The 10,258-nt window shown below is 45.0% G+C and overlaps 1 long non-coding RNA gene across 1 annotated transcript; it reads left to right on the top strand.

The window, feature by feature from the left end:
• The first annotated feature begins 665 nt into the window (after positions 1-665).
• On the top strand, positions 666-10,025 carry LOC112830425 (uncharacterized). The gene is made up of 3 exons (XR_003209910.2): positions 666-4,763; positions 9,176-9,265; positions 9,369-10,025. It is a non-coding gene; the product is annotated as an uncharacterized lncRNA (long non-coding RNA).
• Positions 10,026-10,258: the final 233 nt, after the last annotated feature.

Raw genomic sequence — 10,258 nt, 5'->3', positions numbered from 1 at the left:
CCCGATCTGCCATCTGCATGCTAGAGACCTGGGAAGGCTGGTGGGGTAGTTCTGTCTGAGTCTGGTTGCCTGAGAACCCAGGGTGGCAGCGCCGTGAGTTCTAGTCTGTGTCCAAAGGCAAGGGAGTCAGGGGCGCTGATGTCCAAGTGCAGGAGAAGATGAATGTCCCTGCCCAAATGGAGGGAGCACATTTACATGTCCTCCATTTTGTTCTAGATGGACCCTCAGTGCATTGGATGATGCCATCCACATCAGGGAAGAGCGTATTTTTTACTTGGTCTCATCAATCAAATGCTAATCTCTTTCAGAAACACCCTCATAGACACACCCAGAAATTATGTTTTACCAACAATCTGGGCATCCCTTGGCTCAATCAAGTTGACACATAAAATTAACCATCACAGACGGGAACCTCCTTAGCAGTGTATTCTAAAGTGTGTGTGGGGGCGGGGAGGGGGTCAGCAGTCAAATGCAGATTTCCAGCCCCCCTCTGGATGCCACAGAATCCAAACTCAGGCAGACGGGTACTCGAATAGGCAGTGCTCAGCAGCACTGTGGCTGAGGCTGAGATCCCGAGCCTTAGAAATCCTGCCGGTCTAGTCCTTCCTCCTGCTGCAGTGGGGAGGGCTGGAGCTGGGGCTGAAGCTGGGTGCTGCTGAGCCACGTCCGGGAGGGCTGTGTACTGAAATCACCTGCGGGACTTTGAAAGGCCACGGATGCCTGGGCCCCACCCCGGAGATGCAGGGTTTGCTGATCTGGGACGGGCCCTGTAAAGCTTTCCCTGTACCACTAACAGGTGGTTGGTGTTGAGAACTGCATGTCTCTGTATCAGGTTTTGGGGTCCATCACTGGGTAAAGACAAAGGCAAGTGGTGTGCTTAGTATTATTCAGGATTCTGTGTCCTTTGGGAGACCTTCCAGGCAGGAAATATCCTTGTTCCCTTGAAATTAGGCTTGGCCATGTGACCAGTTCTGGCCAATGGGTTGACAGAAGTGATGTCATTTCTGGGCGGGGAATGGGTGGGTCCAGGTGCAGGTGCCAGCGGCTCGTGCTGCCCCTTGGCCACACTGGACCACACAGGATGCGCAGTGTGAATGAGAAAGACCATCTTGCTGTTTGTACTCGCTGAGGGTCTGAGCCCGTTTGAATCTGGGTTACACCCTAGCTTCTCCCAATAGACACATCTATAGAACATTATAAAAAAGGACTAAAACTAACAGGAGTTCTGTATCATAAGTGCCTTCTTCATTACCTTAATTAGACAGGTAAACTGGGTCTTTGTCTAGATTTTCCTCCTCCTTTGTTTTTAAAATGTCACTCATTGATAGATGAAGCCAGCCTTTGATGCTAAAATGTTTTCCATTGCCTTCTCAAGGTAGTGTGCTGTAAAATGTATTCAGTTCATGGAACTTGCGTATTTAGTTTTTCCCTAGGAAACAAGTGTGATGTCATGCAAAAAATCCAAAATGATTATAGCGAGTGATGGTCTTTTCTCACGGAGAAAAATGCCTTCAGAAAATTGATTGATCCTTTAGTGATATGCACGCTGGAAGTCTGTTCTCTTGACTTTTACCAAGGGAAATCTCAAGTTAGGGAGAAGGAAGAAAATACACCACTTACTTAAAAATGCATTTTTTTCCAGGAGAAAATTTAGCGGCTGTGATGGTTATAGTGCTTTTTTGTAAGAAAATTTTTTTCACTGTATAGTACATTAGAATACCATAAGCTTTCCGCCAAGGTGAGAGCTTGCATTAAACAAGCGGTGGTTCTTACTTGATTTAATTCTTGAGCAGAGTGATGGCCAGGCCTAGGGAAGGAATAGAAGGATAATAGAAGTGAATTTATTGAGTTCAAGTGTCCTGACATTTGCATTTTGTGAAATTTTTGTTCCCGCTTCAGGGAGAAATAATTTTAATATACCAGTAAAAGTAAGCAGCCTCTAGAAAAATTCAATACATACTTTAAAGTTATTTTTCTAGCTCTGAACTGCTATTTAGGGTTGAATTATCATATGACATTTTTCAAGCCAAAATTCGGTTAACAAGGGGCAATTTGATTTTTCTGAAATATTTTATATGAAGGTAAGAATCTTAGAGATACCCCAAACCTCTGACAATATAGGGAGAGAGAATGATGATAATGACTTGCTCTTTCTGTAGCACCACTGAGAGAAGCATTTGGAATATGCTATTTTGTGCTCTAGAGGGGCTTCTACATCCAGGGCAGCGTGGGTCCTCAGAGTGAGAAGGGATGGAGGGGAGGGGTGCATGGAGCTCTGGTCCTGTGTGTTTGCATGTTGTCTGGGGCGGCCCAGCAGCCGCCTTCATTCTTGAGAAAGCTTGAAAAGCAGAGAGAGCTATTTTTGATAAGATTCCTAGGATGATGCTTACAAGGAAATAAAGTTGCACCTATGAAGCGGTAATTTTTCTTTTCTTTTTTAAAGATTTTATTTATCAGACAGAGAGAGCGCATGAGCAGGGGGAGGGGCAGAGGGAGAAGCAGGCTCCCCACTGAGCAGGGAGACTGACATGGGGCTTGATCCAAGACCCTGAGATCATGACCTGAGCCAAAGGCGGACACTTCATGGACTGAGCCACCCAGGCACCTCGCAGGTGTGATTTTTCAAATCAACACTGTTGCAAGGACGTGTTTGCACATTTACCCAGGACTCTGACCTCCTGGGGAGCAGGTTTTTGGTGTGGTTGCTAGACTGGCTTTAGCCACCTGGAAACTCCTGTTGGGCTACCTGCCTCTCTTCCTCCTGGGACCACACTCTCTAGGAGAGAGTAAGTGGTGTGTAAGAGGGAAGTACTGGTCAGATGCTCATCCTGGGGGAGGCTGGAGCCAAGCTGAGGACATGGACTCTCGCTGGCTGGCTGCCTCTGTGGGCACCAGCCTGGTCTCATGGTGCCACTTGGAATCTCTAGCTCTGGGAAACCCAGATGAAGTCCCGCTTTCGTCCTGGGTCATGCTCATCCTCGGCTGCTTTGAGCTGCTGACAGCCTCGTGGAAGCCATGGGCACAGCTAACCAACGGGGGTTTGTATACCTGTGGGAATAAACATAAGCTGACTCAGCGGGTGCATTGCTCTAGGCTCATGGTCCAGTGGGGTCCCGAATCCTCTCCGCAAGGAAGGAGTATCCAAGGCTGAGGAAGCAAATCCACCCCAACTGGGGAGGGAGCTGGTGCTGCCCTTCATGAAACTTCCCCTGTGGTTCTCCTTCCTCCCACTGAGGGGGGAAATGGAGGGAAGACCCCAGAGGACAGAGCTGGGAAGGACATGACCGAAAGGGAGGCCTCTCTAGACCGTGGCCTGCTGGCTGTGTCTTTGGCAGGTGAACTCAGCTCTGCAGGTGCCACTGGGGTGGAATCTGGAGGCATCTGCTTTCCCTTCCTCAGGAGGTAGACTTCTAACCCTCGGGGCGCCTCACAGCCCCCTCTCCTAGGAAGTTGAGCCCCAGCTCTCCGCTTGACCTCACTGTGCACACAGCTGCCTTTTGCCCCTGGGCCTGGTCACACACACGCCTCCCTGAGAGGTGTCTGACCAGGAGCCAAGCTGTTGGCCTGAGAAACAGTGGAAGAGCATTGCTCTCTGTATAGGGCAAAATTCCTTCCAAAAGAGGTTTCTAAGGGCTTTTCAGAAATGGACCATTATAATTAGAATAAAATAGGGAAAACAGTTGCTATTCTTTTAAAAGGCTGTGTAATTGTATTAGTCATACTGTTTATTGACATCGGAAAATGAAAAACATGCAAGCGTTTCATTAAATCAAGGCCCCTACGTCGGTTATTTCAATTTTCATTTTCAATGCAGCTTTTATTCTTTTATTCGAGCAGCAGCACTGCTTTGAGCTCTCAGCCGAGGGTGGCACGTGGCAGGTGGTGGTCACTGGACCCACCGTGGACACAGCTGCATTAGAACTATTAGCAATGCAAATAGCGGCACTCCCTTGAGGCCCAAGCTTTACATGTGTATCTGCATAACTGTGGGTGTTTTGCACAAAAGCAAAGATGCCCACTGGGGTGTAACTTCCCAAGTAATCACTCAGGCTACCACGGGTCCGGGATAGGAAAACAGGGAGATTTTGAAAGCATTGTCAAGATAGCGTGGGAAAGCAAATGTCAGGTCCGAAGTCCCCGGGCCCTGGTGGGGTTCTGGGTCTTTCCTGAAGGTGGGCTCCTTTGCATGTTGTGAGCAGCTGACTCTGCTAGCAGGGGAGGCCGGGACCTGGCCGCTGACCCTCCAGGTCCCCCACGGCCTGCAGGCTTCCTGGGAGGAGGCAGTCATACTGCACACCACCGTCACAGGAGCTGGGGCAAGGAAGAGGAGTCAGGGTAATCAGCCGCCCATGTTGTATGTACATGGAAATGTCATAGAACTCATTTCCGGATTGTTCATTTTGGTAAAAAAGTTGGATTTGACTCCATCTCAGTTTACGGCACTTTTGGGGAGATTTGAAATGGGATTTTCAAGATGGCCGTGATGATTTCCTTGCTAATGTCCTTTCCCCTGTCCATGGGCTTACCTTCTTCTCAGAACCTGAGTCATTCTAGGTTCTGTCCTGGCTTGGAGGCTGGGAGCAAGCCTCTCGTGTGCTGACGTGGGTTCCTGCTGGCACGGCACGCAGCTCCTCGGCACCTGGGTTTGCAGTCAAGGTGGGAGGATGCAGCAAGGCCATCTGGGGGCACCTGCCCCCCAGGACATCTGCTGTTGCCGCTGGGACCCTGGGAAACGGAGCCAGCCAAGATGTCAGATGACCGCGGTGAGCCTTCGCTGGCTCTCTCCCTGCTGCCAGCTGGATCCCCTCCCTCCTTCTGTGGATCCTCTTCTTCCCTTGTGGATAACAGATGAAAAGACGCTCTGTGAACCCTGCCCCCAAGGGCATGTGGTTTTGTAACTGGAGGGGCTTGCATCATCCTCCCGAGAATATTATTGGAATTAAACCCAGATAAATATGGTTTTATTGCTCTCAAGAGTATAGCTATTGAACTCTTCCATGGCATTTCTAGAATTCAGAGTTTCAGTATGTTTAGAAAAGTATCCTTCTTATTAATGTGCATTTTTGCTATTCTGGTTAGAGGCTGCTCATCAAAACACCTCCTCTCCCCATGTTCTGGCTCTTTCCCTCTGGCAAGTGCATTGGTTTAAGTCTGTTAACTTCATGCTGCCATCTACCTTACCATCCGAGGGTCTGTGGTTTTTCAAAAATGTTTAACTGTTTCCCAGCCAACCAGTGTAGTGTAGTGGTTAAGAGGTGAGACTCTGAGGTCAGACCCTGCAGGGTCCTTCCCACCACTGCCCAGCCATGTCATATGGCATTGGCAGGTTCTCCTCTGTGCATCAAATTCATGACTTGTATAGTAAGCTGATAACAATACTCCCAACTCAAAGCCTTATTGTGGGACTAAGTACTTAGGCCGGTGTCAAACATAGTAAGAATTTAGTTATAATTCTTGGATATTATGATGTAGGTCCAAAGTCCTCCATGATAAATATTCTGTATATTGGCATCTGAAAACAAAAAACTGGAGGTGAACGAAGGGTCAATCCAAGTGATGACTACCTAGTTTCCACACAGGGTGATGGCAGCCTAAGTCTGGACCAACCCTCCCCCTGGGAAAGGCTAGAGGAGCTGGAGAAGGAAGCTGAAAATTCTCTTTGAAAGCACTGGAGAACTATGGAATTTTGGGGGTGGAGAGAGAGACACAGAAGGCTGAGTCTGTCCTCGGGACAGATCTTACCCTAGCGATGTCCATGGGTTTCTGAAAGTGGCAGCTCAGAGGCTGTTTTCAGTAGGTGCTGGGGCCGGAGAAGCCAAAATGTGGAGTCAGACTTTGGTAACTCGGGGGTGCCAATTGTGATCTCCAGGACAAGCATGGAGAGCATTGCAAAAGAATAATTAAGCACCAAGCCAACAGGTAACAAGTAGAATAATGAAAGTATCTGATGAATCTGAAAGTTGGCAAGAAAGAGATACAGGAACACAGAAGAGGAAGGACGGATAGAAAGCAAATTGTAAGATTGTGCATTCATTTCAAGTGTGTCAGCAACCCCGAGGCTTTGGTTTGGGACCTCAAAAGTTTACAGCTTGAGAAAAAGGATACACCAGAAGTAGGGGAGCCCACACAGACTAGCATTCAGTCCCTCAACCCCGATTGGATTAAGGTGATTTGTGAGTACTAGTGACATCATAGCAAAACTGCTGAAACCACAGGCAAAGAGAACATCCTAAAAAGAGCCAAAAGCAAGCAAAAAAAAAAAAAAAGAAGAAGAAGCCCACATACTACTTTGGGAGAAGCAACAAGTCTGACAGCTGACTTTTCAACAGAACGATGAAGCTCAGCAGGTAGTGCACGCAGGTCTGAAGGTCTAGGGAAGACAGGGGACTTCCTGCACTCCCACACGCTGTGATGGTAGCTCTCAGACAGGAGCCCAATAAAGACAAACAAGACACAAACAAGAATCATCAAAGACAGGAGCAAAATAAATACCAATGATTTTTATCCACGCAGAAGAACAATGATTCCAGATGGAAGCTCAGGGAAACAGAAAGGAATTAAGAGCAGAGGGAAGGGTAAATAGGAGGGTGTATTTAAAAGCATGTTGTAATAATAACATCTTATGTGTTTTTAATATAGAGTCTTAAAATACAAGAGCATATAAATTGGGAGGTGGTTAATGGAGCTAAATTGTTCTTTTTTTTTTTAAAGATGTGTTTATTTACTTAAGAGAGCATGTGTGTGCACCAGTGCAGGGAGGGTGAGAAGGAGAGAGAATCTCAAGCAGACTCCCCGCTGAGCGCGGAGTCCAACAGGGGGCTCGGTCCCATGACCCTGAGATCATGACCTGAGCTAAAACCAAGAGTTGGGCGCTTCACCCTCCAGGTGCCCCTGGAGCTAAATTGTTCTAATTAGAAGGAAATGTAGCCTTAAATGTATATATTAGAGTAAAAGTTAATAATGAATCATCAAAGACTCTGACCTCAACAAGCAAATTAAATACAAAGAAAGTAAGATGATGGAAATAAATATAAGAATATAAAGTAATGAAATAGAAAATAAATATATAATCTGGAGATCTAACAAAGCCAAAGCTGGTTCTTTGAAAAGAATCTTTCAGGGGAGCCTGGGTGGCTCAGTTGCTGAGTGTTTGACTCTTGATTTAGGCTCAGGTCATGGTCTCAGTGTCATGAGACTGAGCCCCGTGTTGGGCTCTGCACTCAGTGGGGAGTCCGCTTCTCTCCCTCTCCTTCTACCCCTCCCTGTTCTCACCAGCGCATTCTCTTTGTCTGTCTCAAATAAATAAATATATCTTAAAAAAAAAAGAAAAGAATCTTTGAAAATTGATAAATCCCTGATGACATCAGGAAAATATCAGGACCCAAGAGGAGGGGATATTGCTAAATATATTGCAATCGCTACAAAGATCATAAGAGGAAAACCATTATGAACAATTTTATGGAAATAAATTTGAACATTTAGGTGAAATTACCAAAATCCTGGAAACACAAGTTAAAAAATGCCCCAAGAAAAAGCAGAAAATCTGAATATTCTTATTAAATATTCTTATCAGAGTTAAATGTCAAATTTATAATTGTATTTTTACACACAAGCACACAGGATATGCTCTACGTTCATAGTTTTACCAGCAAATTCTATCAAACTCTTATGGGCCAAGTCACACAAACCCTACATGAAATCTTCCAGAGAATAGAAAAAGAAGAAACACTTCCCAATTTCTTTCAGAGAAGTCAAATAATGTGAAAAATTGAAATTTGACAGAGACATTGTAAGAACAGAAAAATTGAGTTCAACCTCATTCACAAAAGTCGATTTTAAAACCCCAAAGTATTAGCAGACCAAATCCAGCGATGCATACAAAAGGTAATGTGTCATGTCCAAGTGATGTTTATTTTAAAACACAGGATTGATTTAACATTTGAAAGTCAACTAATGTAATTCAGCATATTATCAGAGTAAAAGAGAAAACTCATGGTGGTTTACCAGATGGGGGAAAAAGCATTTAATAGAACTCTTAGGAAACAAGGAAATAAAAGTATATATAGTTTAACCTGATAAAGGGGCCAGAAATCACCCCCTCTACACATACACACCATTGTATTAGAGGGTGAGATAGCCAATTCTTCACATAAGGCTGGGAACAGAGAACAGACCAGAGTGTCCTCTTACCACTTCTGGAAAATGCTAGAGTTCCTAACCAGTGCACTAAGAAAGAAGAAGAAATAAAATTTATAGTAATTGGAAAGTAAGAAGTAAAACCACCGCTATTTGGAGATGGTGTATTTATGTGCATAAAATTCCTAAAAATTATATAGAGAGATTACTGGATTTAATCCACTCATTCAGCAATGACACTGAATTCAATGTCAACTGTATTTCTATACACTACCAACCAATACCAGAAAATGAAATTGAAAAGCTTTGCCCTTATTAACAGTGTCAGATGGACTACAGGAATAGCGTAGAGTCTTGATGCAAAATTAAGCATATGTATGAACGCTTGATTTAATTTAATGGTGGTGCTGGAGGCAGATAGAAAGCTGGCTTTTTTCAATAAGTGATGCTGGATCAACTGGATATCCATGTGGGCAAAAAATGAATTTCAGTATTGCCTCACCACATAAACAAAACAAATGCCAATCTGCTGGTACAATGTAAAAGGAAAAATGAAAATGAAAGTTCTGTCCATCAGGGATAAGATTTAGAAATCGGACTGTGTTAAAATAAAGAAGTTATGTCCATCAAAGGAAACCATCAAGAGGCAGATTCCAAACAGAGTGGGAGATATTTGTAATACAATAACCACAGATGGAGCCTATACAGATCTCTATCTGTCTTAACGATCTATCCATCCATCCATCCATCCATCCACCTACTTACCTATCATCCATCCATCCATCCATCACCTCTCTGTCTTTCTATCATCTTATCTCCTTTTTTCTCTAGACACTGAGATGTTAGTGTCCAACTCTGGTGACCTTGCCGTTTTTTGGTGTTCTGCTATCAAAAGCCACCATGACCTAGAGACGTATTCAAATTTGTCACCCTGAAGTAGTCCACTCTTCTTTCCTTTGCTGAGCTTGCAAGCAGAGCACGATTCTGTTAAATCAAAACAAGCAGACCCATAGCCTAAGATCTATTTGTCCTCTGCTAGGGCTGCTTCCTGAGACCTCACCTGTGTCGTCTTTTCTGACCATGTTCAGCAAGATGGATGGGGGAGTAAAGCCACTGTCTGTCTACACAGGTAAGGTACTCTTTAGCTGTCCCCACTCCCATACCAGCTGCCCATGCTAAAGACTTCTTTCTTTTATGGGCAATTAAGTTAACCTTTGCCTTCAATCCTTCAGCTTGGCTAGGGCAGTCAGCTCCACTTCTTGCCCATCTACAAAATCTTACAGAAGATGCTCATGAGCTCAGGAACAAAGTGGCTGCTCGGTGGAGGGTCATGCATGAACCCAGTATGTGCTCGGGACGTGCTTTTAGTGCAGTGACTCCTACATGTGCCTGCCTGAGTTGGGGGATCTTTCCCTGATGGCACCTTCTTCTGAGAGATTCTCCAGATGGCCACAAAGCCTGATGTCCTACAGCATTTGGATTGTGTCTCTCATTGACCTACGTCAGATCCTGGGAACCACTTGTTTTCATGCTGCTTCATGAAATCCGGACATTGTGTGGAGGAATAGAAGAAGCACATGGGAATAGAGAGAGTCATAAATGAAATCACAGCCTCCTGAAAAGAGACCCCACCATACGCATGATGATATGTGTTTAGGGAAGCACAATCAGTAACATATAAATCTTACTTGATGCTAGTGGTTGTATGATTTGAATTTATGTGAGAGTTTGAGTCAAGACTATTCTGCTTAGGGGCGCCTGGGTGGCTCAGTCATTAAGTGTCTGCCTTCGGCTCAGGTCACGGTCCCAGGGTCCTGGGATCGAGCCCCGCATCGGGCGCCCTGCACCGCGGGAAGCCTGCTTCTCCCTCTCCCGCTCCCCCTGCTTGTGTCCCCTCTCTCACTCTGTCAAATAAATAAATAAAAAAAATCTTTAAAAAAAAAAGACTATTCTGGTTATAATTGAAAAGTGCTGATAGAACTTCCTGAATATAATGTTTTGATTTTCTTTTCTTTCTTATATTTTTTCTTATATTAGTTTCAGCAACCCTTAGTTACATCAGTTTCATATCTGCCCACTCCTGGGATCCCAGTGAGTGTTCTGGTCAGAAACATACCCTTCA

The sequence above is a fragment of the Callorhinus ursinus genome, unplaced genomic scaffold (assembly GCF_003265705.2).
Source record: "Callorhinus ursinus isolate GAN/ISIS: 27379988/994484 unplaced genomic scaffold, GSC_fseal_2.0 scaffold58, whole genome shotgun sequence".
NCBI lineage: Eukaryota > Metazoa > Chordata > Mammalia > Carnivora > Otariidae > Callorhinus > Callorhinus ursinus.
This window is presented reverse-complemented; position numbering and strand designations above follow the sequence as displayed.